Source organism: Chelmon rostratus, chromosome 10 (assembly GCF_017976325.1).
Source record: "Chelmon rostratus isolate fCheRos1 chromosome 10, fCheRos1.pri, whole genome shotgun sequence".
Lineage (NCBI taxonomy): Eukaryota > Metazoa > Chordata > Actinopteri > Chaetodontiformes > Chaetodontidae > Chelmon > Chelmon rostratus.
The window spans coordinates 20,751,333-20,770,297 of NC_055667.1; positions in this window are offsets into that span (position 1 = coordinate 20,751,333).

Sequence of the window (18,965 nt, forward strand, 5' to 3'; positions counted from 1 at the left end):
GATTCTTTGTCGTGCAAGCTGAGAAATCCTTGAGGTTCAGCCCTGTTTTGATGGGTTGTGTTTGACAACCAGGAGAATCAGGAGAAAAATGCACATAAAAGATTACCCAAATATAACTTCAAATCACTGTATTTGTATAGATAAACACTCCAAACTTCTTGATCAGTTACTACAACATGCACACATTATTCATCCAAAATATTCAATTACAGCAGTTTGTTGAAACACCTGGCACATAGGTCAGTAGTATATAAGGTAAGGTATAAGATAGGATAAGACTTTATTGATCCCGTGCTGGGGAAATTTACATGTTACAATAGCAAGATTAAAAAGGAGAGGTCGAGAAAAGAACAAATACACCATAAAAAAGATATATATACACAAAAGTATGAGAAATATTGCCTTGGGGAGAGTGGCTCATTTTCATGCAAGTGAAAAATCTAATAAAAGAAATTACAGAAATGTAAGAATGATTAAGCAGGCTGACAGAAAAAGAAGGAATCTTTGTGTTGACACTCTTGCATCACACCAGATAAATTTGTGTACATTGTACCAGCTGTGACAAACCATTGCATTCGACATATTGTAGACTTGTACCTGAATGAAAGGTGGTGTTTATACCTTCCTGTGTTGCTGCTGGAGATTCTCTAGTGCCTCTACAGTCTAATTTCATGAAATAAAAATCTCTTTGTCTCTATCAAAGGCCGTTTGTAAGCCGTCAAGGAGAAAGAGATAGCAGTGGATTAATTACATTTAATTTCAATTATTTGTAATCGAATACTTCAGCAGACAGTCAGCGCTCGGCCGGCAGGATATTCTTGAACTAAATGACCAACAGTGGGTGTTGCTCCTGTGGTAACAAGATTGATGTGTGGTTGTTGTTGGGGCTGTGTTGTTGGGAATGCGTAGTGTATTGCAGATTGGTCAAAATGTTGTAAAAGTTGAGAGGACTGAGATGGAAAGAGGAGACAGCGAATAACTTTTTTTTTTTTTTGAATGGTGGAGAGAGGAGGGCTTCCACGAGGCAGTGTGCTCTCTGATAGCTGTGCAATTGTTTCTGCCTGATCCTCCTGCATACGCTTGGTCACTGCGCTGCGTAGAGTCTCATTAGTATGGGTGTCAGTGCCTCTCCTTCAGCTGAACCTGCCATGCCACTACTGTAGTAGAGCTGCTCGCCTGCCTGCCGCATTGTCCCTGGATGGCTGATGTGAGGCTGCCAGCTCTTGTCTCCTCGCAAGGATGACTGTGGGCAAGCATCAGAAGCTGAATGACATGATTCAAGCAAAGGAGAAGTGTGTGTTGTGCAGCACAGCAAAGCATGTTTTATGTGGATGTAAGGAACAGGAAACGTAAAGGACGGCATCATCATTATCACCGCTAACACATAGAAACATGAAGCCTGCGTTTGAATGAATGGTGGCGACTGAGGGCTGTTAAAAACAATTTAAATCTATGTGACGGGGAGAAGACCGTTCAGAGTCGAAAATATACTGTATATTATAAATATGCTGTATAGGATGACTGTAAGCTGCAGTTTGATTCATGGCCTTTCCTGCATGTCATACTCATCTCTCTCTGCCCACGTTTCCTGTCTTTCTCTGCACAGTCAAATAACAGCACCATGCTAAAAATGTCATCTTTAAAATAAACCGAACCGCTGACCTGTGATTTTGAAGTATGGCTGATATTGTAGGTGTTAGTCCAGTGTGTATTTTTCCTGTTTTTTGTAGCAATTTTTGATATCCTCTTCGTTGGAAAATGTTCAGCCACTCTCAGATGCACGAAACTGACAGCCTAGCATATTTGTTTGTTTACTCTGACAGTTTTGGCTGTAGCTGTACTGCCTTTCATAGAGGCATCACAGGTGGTGAAGTTCAGTACAATCCAAGGACAAAACTGACAGTGAGAAGCAAAGTGACATCACTGATAAGACCCAGTACCTCTCTTGGAACAAAACACATGTTTGTGAGGCAGGCTAAGCTTTTGGAACCGGGAAAAGACAACATAAAAAGAGTGTGAAAAGGAGAGCACACACACAAACACACACAAAACAGCCAAGAAAACCTGAAGTCAGCAATCTTAGATCATTGCAAGGGAGCAAACCACATCACGGGTTGAGAGGGGACCAGAAATGTCTTGTCATAAAGTAACAAGTAGCTCTGGTAGATGATGGAAGTCATAGAAATCTGCAAACTGGCCCACAGGACATTAAACCAGGATGAAGGGGACATCCATCCACCTAATCCTTTGGATGCTGAAAACTGTGCCCTGCAGCACCGGAAGTCACTGTCTTGCCACCATGAAGACACCAGGTGGCTCCTGTGTGATGCTTCTGATGAAGTGGTGAAGAGCTGTGAGCCTGTGGCTAAATCACAGAAATGAGAAATGAGGACTTGAGACCTGACTTGGACCTAATTTATTTCGTTTAATCATTTATTCTTTGCTGAGCGTTACATGACAAGATTGATACCACTCTCATGTCTGTGCGGTAAATGTGAGGCTACGATCAGCAGCTGATTAGCTTAGCTTAGCATAAAGACTGGAAACAGAGGGAAAAGCTAGCCTGACTCTGTTCCAAGATGAAATCTGCTTACGATCACCTCTAAAGCTCACTTATTAAAATGTTATATATAAACTACATGTGTTTTATGGGGGTGTTGGAGTGTGAGATTGTCTAGTGTGAGGTGGTCTAGGTGCAGGTCACTGTACCTGGCCACTCTGTCTGCTGTACCAATTAAACAAACAAGATATAATGTGTTAATTACTGAGCTTAAGAGGCGCTGGTAGGTGGATTTTTTTAAAACTTCGGCTAAAGCCAGGATCGCTGTTCCCATTATTTATGCCTGGCTAATTCAATTGGCTGTTGGCTTTTATTTATTATACAGACATGGTATCAATCTTCTCGTCTAACTTTCAGTGAGAAGGCATATTTTCCAATACGTGAAACTGCTCCTTTATAAGCCAAAAAATGGAAGTGTCAGGTTTTGACTGAATAAAATCTAATAACACAACTTTCAAAAGGCCTTTGTTTAAATTCAGTGTCATTTAATTCAGAGACTTAAAAAATCTATAGTGGTTTGACTTCTGAGCTAACTACAGCTAACCATTAATAAAGCAAAAACGGCTCAAAAGTACACGATCTTTGTCTCATTGTAGCAAACTATTTGCTGAGCAGCTCTGTCGTGATTTACTGTCAAACAGATGGAAACTCATGCTGCTGGGCTTTCATCAAGAACCTTCTTGAGAAAGCTTTAAAGTAAAGCGAATTCTGTACTGGTAAAGAATGGACAAATGACCGTATAAGCATGAAAAAGAGCTGAGCAGAGAGATGTTTATATATTCTTTCACTGTGCACTCAGAGCCATTGTCCTTTGTCCCTCCTCGAGGCCAGAGGATAAACTCTCCTCTCACTCACCGCTGCTATGTCATCACTCCTGGCCTTCATTCAATCAGTACGACAAGAAGATGAAACCGCACTGCCTTTGCAAAGTCACCTGATAATGCAATATTCTGTTTTTGGCCTTCACAGCATCAGCTCATCTATTCACGTATCGCTGTGCTTCAAAACCCCCACACAACACAAGGAATCACGGATAAAACCTGTTATTATTAGTTTTACTTTGAGGTTCATTGATGCAATATTACATAAACTGGTAGACAATGCTTGGCTTTGTTGTGCTTTGATTGCACCAGGGCCCTGCTGCGTGGTTCGCTATTTCCCACCAAATCTAACTTTAAGACATCACATTTCAGTCGTCATGGTTTCGTAGACCTCCCCTCCCACCTGCTCCATGTAACGCACGCCGCGGGAGTGAGAGTTTTTCCAGGCATGACTCGGAGACACTGACACCCACCAGTTTTGTTCCTCGCGTGCTCACAGTGAGACATATTGACATGTTGTCTCAGTGTTTTTGATAATGCGTTTGGTCCTGGTAGATAAGAGGCCCATGCATCAAGCTTGACAGGTCTGTCGAGCAGCAGCCTCACCTCATCGCTTACGTTCTCTCATTCATCCTGCACAATCGTTTTTGTCTGTGGTACTCCCACGCATTTCTGTTTACCTGCTTTTATTCTTCACTCTCTGCTGGCAGTTCCATCCTAAATGCTCCTTCTTCATTTATTTCCTCCCTTTTTCTCTCCAGTGTATCTCCTTGTCTCTTGCCCTTGTTACTGCACCGAGTCTGTCGCACTTAGATGCTGCCTCATCTCAGTCTTCACTTTGACTCAGACTCTCTCCTCTTCTTTTTCATTCGATCGAGGCATTAATTAATATACTTTTAGCTAAACAATACAGTGCAACGCTCCCATGATTCTCGTCTCGCTGGTGGCAGCAGCCTGGAAGAAATGGGAAAAGTAAACACCTGGCTGAAAATGTGTTTAAAGTTTAGGGAGGCCTGGGTTTGAAATTAGCAGTGTTAGCTGCTCCTGAGGGTAAACAGGGCGGGACAGGCTCATTTGTCACGAGCTGAAGCCTTAAAGCGGACTCGGCCAAACAGGTGTAGACCACAGAGGAAATGTCAGCTGAAGTAATGGCGGTCGCGTGTTAGTGATTCATGTCCGCTGGTATTTTTCATCATCACATGTTGCATGATGCTGCCATTCCTGGCGCCGTCTCCCGAGCAGCAATCATAGCTTAGCGGCCTGTCAAGCTTTGCTTTTCTCCACATGTTGAAGTGTCGCACATGAGGCTTTAGCCTTTCCAAAACCATGAAACACAGTAATAATAATGCGAGGAACGATTTGAATAGTGTGTTTGTCTGCTCTTAAGTGGGCTGCAATTGCTAGCATGTTGCTAGCTTACTATCTACAGTAATAGCCTAGCATCATTTACAGCACCAATAGTTAGCACATCGTTAACAACATTAGCTTGCGGGGTTTACGTCAAAAAAGGCCTATTCACAACTAGCACATCCAGCGTGTATTCCCCTAATGTGTGGAAGCCACTTCTGGGTGTCAGAGTACAGGCTAATGTTAGCTAATGTTAGCTAACTCTGTTTCTCTTTTGGATTTGGGGAAAGTTATGTTTTCCAAAGACACTTTATCCTACAGTGAATGGCTGTTTTTGACTTGTTAAGTGAAAACATAGGTCTATTCTTTAAAAAAACAAAGGCTAAGCAGCTAAACAGGGTAACATTAAAACAAAATGGATTGTACATACATCGATCATGTAGCTTTGGCCTCTTTTAGCATAATATCATAAATGCGGCCAGTGCAAATTCAAGACTACTTTCCCAGGGTTCTGGGTGTATGAGTCAGCTGAAAACATTAAGAAGTCTGCCAGAGATGGTGTTTTTAACCAACTCATAGAGTTTAGTGAGCTTGGTGGCTATAGCTAATAAAACCTGGTAGCAGCAGTTGCCATTCCAGCTGGCAAAACCAGTGGATGCTGGCCAGAAATGAGATACCCTTTGTTTCAAAAATTAAGAATATTGAGTGGTAGCCTACATTTACAATCATTATCTCTGTAATCTGCATATGTGCATATGTACTTAAAAAAAAAAAAAAAAAATCATACTTCAGGGTGTAGAGGCCTCACCTCAGAAAGAAAAAATGCAGAAGGAAATCAATTCTCCAAAACTCCTTGCCATCGGGCCTGGCCGGGTTTGATTCATGGGACACCTCCTCTATTGATTGAGCCTGCTTTGTTCTGAGATCAAGGCCTCCCCCCTGGCTCAACATGTGGTCAGGATTTGCATTCAGCATTTCGTTATCAAAGACTTTTCAGCACGCCGGCACCCAAAATGCTGATCCCCGGTTCTGAGCGATGTATCCTTGAATGGGGAAACTGTAACTTTTGCATTATTTATGTGCTTGGTGTTTGGTATGCTAATAGTGAACATTATTTTTTTTTCCCCCCATGACATATGGCTTCTCTCATCCCAGTGGTACACGATCCCAGCTGACCGAGACCATCACGGACACGGTCAATGGAAAAAGGACAACTTTTATTTTGGTCCCTTTCAGTAAATCCTTTGATGAGTGCTTTTTAAATAAAGTATCTAGAAGTCACCTTGTAAAAATAATACTCTCAAAAGTCTGTTATAGTTCTGTTTGATTAAATTTGACAGTCTAGAATATTTTTTATGTTGCGTCTTCCCCCTTCATTAATTTTTCTGTCGAAACAGCTTGACTAAGTTCCCCTTTATCTTATCAGCACCCACTAACAGATTACAGATAACACATAAATCCCTCTTATTTTTCTACCACCTTATCACTTAATGTATCATCCTCTGGTTCCAGCGAATCCGCTCATCAGCAGAAACCACTGCAGGATGTACATGAATTTTAAGTTTGCCTCAGAAGTAAATCTGAGTCATTACCCTCTAACTAACTAGCCGGCCAACTAGCTGACTCACGGTGTGTTATTTGATGTGATCAACCAGTAGCCAAGTGCTGATGTCAGGCTTTATTCCTTGCAGCCAGACTGAATCTGACAGTTACTGAATCACAAAACACTTTTTCGTCCTATCTAAAGCTTAAAGGTTTATGTGTTTCTTAAATACACACAATTTAAACCCAGAAACATATTATAAATACTGTATGTACATAGATATTATGACAATTATGGCAATATGAGTACAATGGACAAAAACGTACACTGTTACTGCTGTGAGGGGTTAACTCATGTAAGATTTTATGCAGCTTTTATACTGCTATGTTTTTATCATACAGCTTGATAACAAAATGCATCTGAATACATCCAGTCCCATTTATATTTCATTTTGTTTCTGTGTTTGCAAATGCATGCTTCCAGATTTGATTCTCCCATATAACAGAAGACATGCAGTAAAAGACATTAATTAATAAACAAACAGAGGCACATTCAGCTGCTGGAAGCAAAAATTGGCCTGTTCTCTATATTCTGTACAAGGGGGCTGTAAACATGGCCGAAGCCCAAGTGTGGAATAACTGCAGTAACAATGGCTGTCAGATTATTAGTTTAAGCCAATGCCACTTTGAGATTTCAGCACACAGCTATTTCCTTTCCTTTGATTATTGGTATTAGAGCAATAAAAATGGTTTCTCACCATTCTTCAGTTTGTAATCCGCTCAATATCAAATCTCACTTTAAGCTCATGAAAGGCCAAGGGTGGCGCTGTGTGGTCTTAGTGTCAGATGACAATGGCAAATCCTCCAAAAAGGGCTAAACTAATTGATTTCCTTTGGTATAGATCTGCTTTAGGCCTGTCCTTAAGAATAAGGGACCTTTTCAGTCACCTAATCAAATCACTTTTGAGTCGACTGAAAAATCGTATGTTTAACACAAAACATCTTTCATCAGTTGTCAACTTTAATTTCCTGTTATGTAGACAATATACCATGACATTAATATACTTGTTTCTTGCTTACTGTGTGTTACAAATACATGCTCTCTCTCAATACATGCTTTGAAAACAAGTGACATGATTTCACAGCAATGTGAGATTTTCTTTTGACTTTTTTTTTAAAGAACACAATATTTAATGAATCAGTAAATCACACTCAATTGATCATTTGACCAGGGGATACCAATTATAAACCCTGTGATGAGTACTTCCCTACAATAATTACAATGCTGGCCATAATGTACAGATGATTTGTATTGATTATGACATCGGTCTCTGTCCAGTCAGTGTTTACTATTCCTTCTTAAAGCTATAACTCAGCAGTGCAGACAGCAATCCAGTGAGCGAAATGAGAGGAAGTGCAGCAACTATGCATCAATTTAACGATTAAGATTTCTCTCATGACGTATGTGGGCGCCGCTGATGCAGTTGATCTTAGTCCTGACAGTAGCTCTCAGCGTGAGAGGCACGGTGATAAGCTGTGTTACCGAATGTGTGTGTGTGTGTGTTTTGGTGCAGCTGGCCTGACAGCGGTATGATGGCTGTGTGTGATGAAGTGCTCACAGAAGGCTGACCAGAGTAATGAGAATTGCATGGCTGCAGCTGATACTCCAGGGCCTGGCTCACCTGAAATGGATACCCACTCGCGCACCCACATAGCCACAACCTCGCCCTAATACAATAAACTTAAAGCATTTTAGAGGACGCTCATAACACTTCATTTATCAAGCTTTTTTGGACCACCTTGCCACTGTGAGTAAGATTTATGTGTGATTCTATTCAGGCTTTAACGGCATAAGCTCTTCTTCACTTTGTCAGTGATATTGACCGAGGTTTTTAAATGTTGCGCTGGAAAATTGACCAGTTTAAGAGGACTGCACCCCAAGGAGATGAATTCTCTGCTATTTATCACGCGTCTTGCTGTGTCGAAGCTGGCATGTAGTTCCTGTGGTCATGGACGCGGCGGTTCAGACTTCAGGCTTTCCGTTCAAGCTTGATCTCACTGTCAGATCGATAAGCTGTTTCGGAGCGGTCTCCTGCGTGTTGTCCTCTAGAAGCCCCTTGGCAGACATTTGATCAGAGGGGGTTTGTCTACAGTACAAAGACAGAGTGAGAGTGGTTAGTGGCAGAGAGACCAAGTGGTGGCACAGTCCATCCAGTAAGTGGGGTCTCTTTGAAGCCTGATGGAGCCAGAATATGCCCATCAACATCCATCTGTCCTGTTGACACTGCTGAAAAACTTATCTTGCATAAAACAAAATGCAATGTGCTGCGTTAGTGGGAGCATACCAGTGAAAAATATTGTAGATTTAAGGGTTTCTCAAACACTAAATCACTGCTGTCAAGGCATGGACACAAGACCTCTGAGGGTGTCCCGTGGTGTCTGGGACCAGGATCTTGGTGGCAGAACCTTTGGGTCATGTGGGTTGCATGGTGAGGCCTCCATGGATCGGACTTGTTTCAGCATATCCCACAGATGCTAGCTCATTTTGAGATCTAGTGAATTTGGGCGCCTTTGTCATGCTCCTCAGGCTATCCCTGAATTGTTTTTGCAGTGCTGGGGATGTGGGGGTGCAGGATACAAGGTTTCCCAGCAGATCAATGCATTGTAAAGAGTTGCTCCAATGCTATATATTACAAATGCTAGCATGCTAACACATGCTAACTAGCACTAAATACAAAGTGCAGCTGAGGCTGATAAGAATGCTGTTAATGTACCCAATTGGACAAAGTCAAATTTTGACTTTTGACAATTAATGGTGCAAGATGAAAAGTTAAGGATGCTTAAAGTCAATGGGTTTCACTTCTCCCAACCAAGAATGTCCACAAATTTCTCCTGTCTGGACCAAAGTGATGGACAGACAGACTGACATTGCCACATCTAGAGCCACGCTGCTAGTGTGGCTCTAAAAACCATTTACATTCTCACATTGCATTTTGTTGTTATATACAGTAAAGGTCCAGTGAACATTTAAATGTCAAAATATAAATAATAATAAAAAATACAATTATAGTAATTCCCACTGCGAAGACCAAAACTACCAATTACTTTATCCTGGTTCCAAGTGTTGTCCGTATCAACAGCCTGTTGTCACTTATATCTACATGCCATTGTCATCCAACACATGAAAGAGCTGTACAACCGCACTGGGTGACATATTCCTTCTTTGTGATAACAATAAATTCAGGGTAGGCTTTTAGTCTCTTCAGTACAGTAAAAAGATAAAATAGTGCCAGCCTTATCTTTAAATGCAGGGATAGACTGGTGGCCCAGCTGATAGATGGTTTAAAGAATGAATGGATGGATGGATGGATGGACGACAGAGAAATTACATTTGTTTTAATTTGATCGTGTTGGATATCTCTGCCAAATGGGCATTTTACCAAGAAGATGGTCTTGTTCCATTAATAGGTTGTTCACTACATGCAACAGCACAGCCAACATTAACAAATAGCCATTTTCAGGCCAAAAAAAAAGGCTGAGAGACAGCTTGATTAATATAGAGGCAACTTGGCAGAGTAGTAAGGCCCATCCATATGATTTCCTCATCCAAGTGAATGAGATGCAGCTTAACTTGCACAGCTGTGCTTTGTAGCACAGTCAACCTGTCAGCATTTGTGTTTTCTGTCTCACCTGCAGACGACAGGACGACAGAACGACCCTCTTTCTGTCTGTCTTGATTGATAGTCCGTGTACTGATGCATGACATAATGTGACACATCCAACCAATGATGTTATTCAACTTGAATGGGCAAAGAAGATGGCTTTCATATCAGGTGCAGACCCCAAGGGGCTCGTGCCGGAGTTTACTTGAAGTGAATGCCGCTTCCTTCTCGCAGTGCTTTAGAGACCACAGATCTCACAACACCTGTCACACCTCGACAGACCTACTGAATACTTGTTTCTGATTGGCCCAAGTGTGAAAACACCCAAACCATACTTTGAAACACGACAAGCACCTGGAAGTGCTTGACTGTCGGTTGAAAAAGAAAACAAACAGTGATCTCCGATGTTAAAGTCAGATGTTTTGTTCCATCCATCCACACCGACCTGCTCCCTCTGCTCCTCCAAGTGTGAGGATCATGCTCGGCTCAATCACCAACACACCTGCCACACAGCGTTTACTAGTGATTTCACAGACTTCTCACTGCATGTGGAAGTTCCTCCCAAGCCAAGCACAAGCAGCATGCCTGCAGGAAATCATTAAGGCTTGTTCTGCGGGCCGTAAATGTCCTCCAGCATCACACACTGTAGGTGAGACGAGGATTGCTGCATTGTTTGAGAGCGCTGCCATTTCGCCACCGCGTCCTCTTCTTCTCTGACTGATCTATGAGTGGCTCATGCTGTTACACTTGAGGCAATTGTTAGAGCAATTTCTGTTGTATTCCTTTGTATTTTTTTACAAACCCAGACAAAATCCATGCGCTGAAACCTGCTTTGTTAAAAGAATCAACCGTGCTCTTCCGTTTGTGCCCGTGACCACCCGCTGTGCCTGGCTCGTTGTGGCTGCTTCCTGCTTTCTTGTCCTCCTTGAACCACAGAAGTTGGTGCCACATATTTCTGCTCATGATGTAACTGATCAGCATGACGCCTGTGCAGCGCCTTGATGCTGCTAAGCTGTTAGCAGTTTGCTGTCATGTCCTCTGGTGTCATTTGCCTTGTCATTCCAGTCTCTCTCTCTCAGATTTTGAGTCTCATTGAGTCTGCTGTCTCTGACATCATCCAGTCCTGCTTATAGATAGCTGAGATAGTGGAGGACACACAGACAAGATGTTTAAAGAATTGCTTTATGTTCATATGATTTCATTGCTTCTTTATGATGCTTGGAATTTATTGATATTGAAAAAGGAAAAGTGAACCCTTACAGTAATATACATCCTACTGATGATCACTACAATCCAGAAGATGTGTTTTGGAGTGAAATGTATGTCACTTTCTTTTGGTCTATCCACTTCCATCTTATTTACATTTACTAAAATTACTTACGTTATTTACCAGAGTGCCTCTTCACAGTCCCATGAGAAGGATATTCTATTTTGTTGTGTTCAATAGAACAGAGAAAATAGCCATTTTACGTTACAATGAGGATTTTTGTACCGCAGCGTGTTGAATCATGATCTGATTCAAACACAGGCTTCTGTCGATGCAGAAATTACATGTTGTGTCTTTACTTATTCTACAAAGTATTCCTGCCTGCCTATATGATTTTGAAAACTTGTGTAGATTTTTTGCTTAATGTCTATAACTGTCCAATGTTTAATGGTTTACAGTATCAAGAAACAACACCTGCAAATCCAAAATGCATTGGTTTAACACTCTTAAAGCTGAATTCAATTTCAAATGCATATATTTCATCATTAATTTGTGTACTTAATTTCAATGGTTAGGCACCTAACCAGTTAGCTAATGCTTAGTCCCATCTGTAATTTAAGCACTCCCTGCGTTACAGTGTGATTCCATGTGATTCCATGAATCACAGGGTAATGTAAGCGCTGAGGTTGCACGACGACCACTTGCAATGAGTTTTCACAGTCAGGCCATCACAACTGAACCTACTGGTGGACTCGGGGGAAGTCAACATGGTGCCTCCATGTTTGGAAAAAATGCAGCAAAATTGTCCTCTAGGATTCCCCGATTAAACATGATAGTGCCATCTATAGTGGTCCAATGCACAAGAGAGCATGATAAATTGTCCTGCAGTGTGCCTTCCCAGTGGAGAACATGCAATGCAGTGCCATAAAAGGTCCCCCACATGCTAGAAAAGAGTTTAGAACTATTTCCCCATACATAAATGCATCATGACTTTCTGCACACTGGAGCCCCACCACATGCTGCTGGTGCCCTTTTTATTTTCCACCAACTGGACCCATGAAAGAGAAACAGCCGATGTTCGTTAGACTCCCTCCTCACTGTAATGTGAGACGGACACAACAGTAAGTGTGCAAAAACTGCAGATGACCCAGCAGGTGTTGAGATAACATGAATGAAAAGTAACGTGTAGTAGGAACCAGTGCAAATATTAGCATGCGAAGCTAACTAGCTTCAAATTTCCAAGCGGAATACAGACTTAACAGCAGGACGGTTTCTCCCGAATGCTTAATGCTGTGAAGGCACAGATGTCTTAAATCATTCACAGCTGATAGCAAACTCAATGTGGACCTGGTTGATAAAGGGGGGCAGAAAAGTCTTGTATCAACATTTGCAGGCAATGCAGGGCTGAGATGTGCTGCAGTCAGTAGTACATCACAGAAGGTGACAGCATGCGTCCTTGCAAAGCTGCCTCTCATATGTCTGTCACATTATAGTTTATATTTTCCAACACAAAACATGCGTAGAATTCAAATTTCTGTTTGACTTTTCGGTAAAAATCATCAATGTGGAAAGTTAGAAACTCTCTACGCCAGGCTTCCCCGTCATCGTGTTCGTGTCCTATCATATAGAAAAACTGGGAATTAGAAGAAGCATTTTTTTTCTAAATGTAGATTCTTAAGTCTCGCCTGCTTTCCTGAGTGTTTTTATGTGCTATCCTTGAAGCACCTCTTTACTCCAGGTCTATTTTCTCTCTTTAACCCTTGACAAACAACATCAAATCCGCGACAAGAGAAAGGTGCTGAAATTTATCCTGGGCTTATTGTGGCACATCAGACTTTTCAGCTCAGGATTTGAGAGTCTGTTTAAAGGATCTGCCGCGCACAGAGGAGATAAGAGTAGACTTTATTGTGCTGACGGGGTTAACGTATCTAAATGGAGAGGCTCCAGATTGAATTATTTCATAAGCATACACACACATGCACGCTTGCATCTGCCAAACAAAATCAGTGTGCTGCTTTACACGCTGTACCTATTTTTCTACAGAGGAGTCTCTGGAGGACAGCGCCTATTAGTGCATGATTGACACCGGTGGAATTTCTTATGTAATCCGTGGAGGGACAAGGACATTGTTTTTGCTCGCTTTCTCTGTCATTTGAGTTTAGCGGCGGCTGTGAGTTTTTTCCCCTTTCGGTTCAGCTCCCAGGGCCAAATGATTCAGAGATGCTGTCACATGACACAAGATAATGAGTAGACCGCACTACTGCAGCATGACAGCATGGAGGTCTGCTCAAATACATTGCGGCAAAGCGCGCCTGAGCATCCAAGGACAATGCTTTGTCACTTAAAACGTCTGTATGCATTTGGCTTCATTGTGTGTGTGTGTATATTTGGCCTGACATATACCGTCTATATGAGCACCTGAATGTACATGTATGTGTTTAAGTGTGAGCGTGTGTATATGTGTCCTAAGGAAGTACACCCTGGCCTTCATACATAATGCACTTTAATACGCTGCCAAGAAGACCTGTCACTACAGCTTCAACTTGAGAGTCAGCGTCCCACATCCATACGAAATCCAAGTTGGATGCAATTTTTGGTTTGTTTGATCCACACACCCTAGACATTGTTAGGACCGGGAGAGAATGCAATTGCACGCTAGGATAATTATCTCCCTAACTGAATCCAAAATGAGGACCAGAGCTGCCAGATGAACACCACGTCCTCTTTTAAAACGTCTCATTTTGTCTTAAGCAGGGTGCACTGTGTGATGTGTTGTTTGGAGTTCTTCTCTGACAGAAGATTGTGGCATCAAAGTTCCTCTCCTGTGAATCATCATCTTGCTTTTGTGGCCCGTTTATCCGAGATTGTAGTAAGTAGTTCTCTAAAATGTTGTGTAAAATTGGCGTCGCCATTCTAGGATATGCATTGTATGACTTCTCTCTCAGGCCAGCACCAAATGGCACATTCAATCCCTGCCCTTTATTGACATTTCCTAGTTTGTTTGTTTTTTAAAAAGCATAAAAAACTTGTTGTTGTTTGGTAAAACAGACAACAGAAGGCAGCTGATCCTTAAAATCAGTGACTCCCAAGCGACAATATGAAAAAAATGCTAAAAATACTGTTGCTGCAGCTCATGTTGAGATATCCTCACTTTTAGTCTGTAATATGGGTCAAGCTCCAAACCCTCTGGATCCTACGTTGCCCATAATGGAACTCAGTAGCATCTTCTGGTAGGCACTCCTTGCCTGTTAAACCCCCATGCCTTTCAAACCCCACGCTCCCAGTTTGTAACACAGTCTTTCTTTTATAGAGAGCCAACGAGAAACTGGGTTCTGTCCCAGAAGTAAGGAAACTTCATTCAAAATCGCATTGACATTGACATACATTTGTAACAACGCTCTTGACTAAAAATCCAGAGCCTTTCTCAACAGTATGCCATGTGGCATGCTTCATGTGTTTTGTAGACAAACACCATTTCCCATGACCTCTAGACCTTGGTGGACTGAGCGTCTCGGCTGGACAGGAGAGACGAGTCCATGAAGGAGTCAGGTGATAAGGTTAGCTCAGACATGTCTGTAAGACTTTGAATGAATCAATTTGATGGATATAGGTGTGCTGCCGTGCTTGTAAATTTAAAGTGAGCTGTAAGTTTTTTTTGTCTCATAAAGTAATAGTTTTTTTTTTACTCTGTTGAAATCATGAAGGATTCAGTTTCTAATAGTAACTGGTATTAACTGCTAATTTGTCTTATGCAAAGTAAATTCCAGGAACATGTTTAATTTTTCAGGAAGACTGATTTAAAAATGAGATACAGAAGCTAAAGAAACAGAGGCTTCATCCTAAATTACTATAACCCTGATGACATCACTATGACATCATCGTGGGGTTATTTTGTGTGATATGACAAAACTCCAGCATCATGTTGACATATAAACATAAATGACTTTTTTTTTTGGATATCGCTTTTTCCAGTTTGTGTGTGTTTGTTAGCGACACTGTAATAAGGCAAGATTTGCTGATGGCCACAATAAATGTACATTTAGTTGCAATTAGAATCAGTTATGTATGTATTATAGCTTTGGTCAGATATATAGGAATGTACTTTGAGTAAAACCGGATATTCTGTGGCAACTGTGTGGAAAGACATTTGAATGTAGCACTAACACTTTGTGTTTTATTATAAAGCTCAGTGGGTCTCAATGGGCAAGTTTCACATACACAAAGCAAAATTTTTCTTAAGCTTAAACACAAACAAGTATTATTATAAAGAACTGTTTGAAAGAGTTGAACAATTATGGCTTTTATTTATTTTTGTTAGTTTATTTTTGTTGTTCTTATATTATTACTAATAAAGTGCCCCTTCCTTTTTTTTCTTTGTGACATGGGCTCTTCTATTTACAATGATTTTTAAGATTGGTGACCTTGTTGCCATCTAATTTCATGGAGCTTGAGTTAAATAGTATTATGCAATATCCTTTTAATCTTTAAAATACCAGCCTATTTTTAGTCCATCACTTTGTCGAAATAATGGCCTGAATGTAGCAACAAGCACCATTACAATAGGTGTAATTCTGTGACCTGAGACTAACATCTCCAGTAGAGTATAGCACAGCCTCGGCGGTTGAAGTCCACTCGTCACTGTTTTTTCTGTATTCGCTAACGCTCCACTGAACCTTCAGACAGACTATTGGCCCATGTTCTCATAAATGTACTATACATGTCTGTGTTCAGCATCTTAGCCTTTTTCCGCGCAGAAAGAGCAGGGGAAAGAACAGTCTGGCTACTCATGTGTATTCAGGCAGAAGGAACAACAGCCGGGTGCATTCTGTAGCGACTGTAGTGACTTCTATCTTCCTCTCTCCATTTAGAAAGACGATGCAGAATTAACCTGCCTGCTCCAGAGTCGAGCAGATCTCCAGTTCTCACATTCCCGTGCAAAGCACCAGCGCTCACATATATAAACAGTACACACACACACGTTTATGGCACTTACACAGCATGAGTACAACACAAGGACGCATGCACACAGCACGCGCACTCTGCATAAGTCCCCATCATGAATATAGATAGTAATGAGCTTTTCCTCTGTATCTGGGTTCATGCTGCTGAGAAGGGATTGTCCCTTATGGCAGCGATGGCACTGTCACCAAATGAAGATATGCAGTTCATCTAAAATTGAATATCACCCTGGCTGGGATCCATAATTCATTATCTAAGTGAAGACGTGACTCTCATGAAGTGGATGAGATTTAAAGGCTCAGTGGGAGGGGTTGATAGAACAACGGCCCACACCAGGTGCCCTCATTCAAACAGCAGCTGAGATCTCTCCCTCTGTCTCTCCCGTATCCCTTCGCGAGGTGAAGTTCAAGGCTTGTCATTCCAGGAGGTTATCTCTGTCTTCTAAAGAGCCGCCACAGTCCCTGCCATTCAGTGCTTATGCTAATGAGCACGAGGAAGCACTTAAAAGCCTTTAATTTGCGCTGCGTGACACCGTGCCATAGGTGATATGTCTAATATGTAAGCATTGCGGTCGTAAGCAAAAGAAACATGCACCGTGTCATAGTTTGATTTTATTTGCATTTATCAAAGGAATTAATGAGATGAATGTGGCTCTTCATGCTTTTCAGTACTGTAATACTAGAATGTATCCCAAATACAAGACAATGCAGATGTATTCTGCCACATTATGTAACGAGTCTACAGCCACAGTTCTGTGGCCTGTCCTGTACTCAGGCACAGTGATGCTTTGAGCTAAATACTAATACATATGACAATATATATGACCTGATGGTGGCGCTAGAGGAAAAGTTAGTGGATTACCAAAATTCTTACGGTTCATCCTGAGGGTGACATGAATGTCTGTACCAAATTACCGAACAATCCATTTTAAACTACAAATGTAAACTCCCTGGCAACAAGAAAGATTTGCTGGTGTACATTTCCATTTAAACCAGAACAGCAGGCCGCAGGATGTCGACGCACACTAATATCCAGCATTTGAATTTCTGGTGCATCAAGCAATTTCACCCGTACATCACCATATGTACGATCGTTGACTCAGACATTAATGGCCTGATTTTCAATGAGGTGATGGCCTGCACGATGTTATTAATTAAAACAATGATCAATATAACAAGCAATTATCATTTATTGTGCACACACATTACTCTTTGTGTATATTTATCAGTACATATCGCATATGCTGTATATATAGTGTGTGTGTTGCTGTATCTGACTGTGCTGGTTTGATCTGGAGTTATTATGTTGTGTTTAAAGCCATTTGCGTTCATGGTTAATGATTATTGAGTCTGCTATGATCTGTTAATGCACTGTGGTAGCTTGCTGCTTGTTTGCACATTTACTGCTGCTGCTGTTGAAGTATCTTATTAATCTTGGAGTGGTGACAAGATGGCACTTGCAAAACTGATTTAATCCATGTCTCCAAATACTTTTACAAGACTGTAGTTCATTAACTATAATTTGACGCTTTAGCAAGTTAAATGGAGTAATCTACCCGACTGTAACTGTAACTCAGAGATTTTCTCTTGCCCTGTAGTAGCAGCTTCATCCAGTTTACCATTATGAATAATTCAAACGATACACAAGGCCACTTTTAATTTAGATATTCAGAGCAGCTATGTTTACTGCGTCATCCCTTTCACAGTCAGCACTTTTTTCCCCCCGTTTTGTGTTATGCTCTCAGCGAGGGGAGGGTGAGAGAGAGACAATGAGATGAAAGAGGAGGAGAACATGAGGAAGCATTTATGCAGCAGCAAAGATAAGAGGGCGCCCGTGTGCGCGAGTGAATGCTGCAGCTCTCAGGTAGATTGTTGTGAGATGTGTTGCCTGAACATCTGCTCTCTGATGTCACAGTGACCTAATGAAACGGGCAGGGAGACAGCCGGGGTGCTAGCATTCGCAATCCACAGCATCGCTGTAACATATCATCTGGCTTTCACTGTTGGACCCCATAATTGACAGTCCTGCCCCCAATTAGAATGGTAATTATACCTGCTGTTCTGTTGGCGCCATCTAACTCCAGGGGTTACAGGCAATATTTTGTCTGTGCAACTCTATAAATTACCGTGAAGGTGGTGTTTACTACACTGTACAATGGACGTTGTTTGCAAACCAAATACAATGTAATGTCAGAGATTGTAGCAGGCAAAGCTGGATACAGAGGGACTTCTGCTTCTGTGAGCATTCGCCTCTCACCGCAGGACATGTCAGTCTGCTCTCACAGCTTTAATTATCCAGAAAGATGGCTTTGCTGCCCATCAGGCTCGAGCAGGAGACAGGTGACAGATATACAGGGGTGGACGCAGGTGATCCAGAAAACACGGAACACCAACCCACCACTCACCTCTCAACATGGATGCTGTGTCAAAAATGATCGGCCGGTGAAAGATGATGGGACAAGAGGCGAGAGGATGCTGCGGCCCTTTTGCGTTGCTTTGTACCCTCAGTGAACTGTGTACATTTGTTCACGCAAAAACTGTCCAGTTTCATTTTCGGCGGGACTAAAGAAAGCCGAGATGACTCATGTGGAGACTGCTTGCACTCAGAGTAAAACCATAATGGTTTGAGGTCAGGCACTGTGATGTACTTTCCCTATTCTGAATCAACCCTTTTATCAGGGAATATTTTGGACTGTCATTATTTTTGGGAACATAAAGAAAAAGTCTGTCCCGTGAATAATTGATAGCTAACCGGAGATGACTCCCCGTCTATAGTACGTTTTAAAAGATAACACTAAAAAGTTGCTGAATGTCTAAACAGCCTAGTGTAGTGCACCGCTGCCATCTTTTATACAGAAGAGAAGAGCG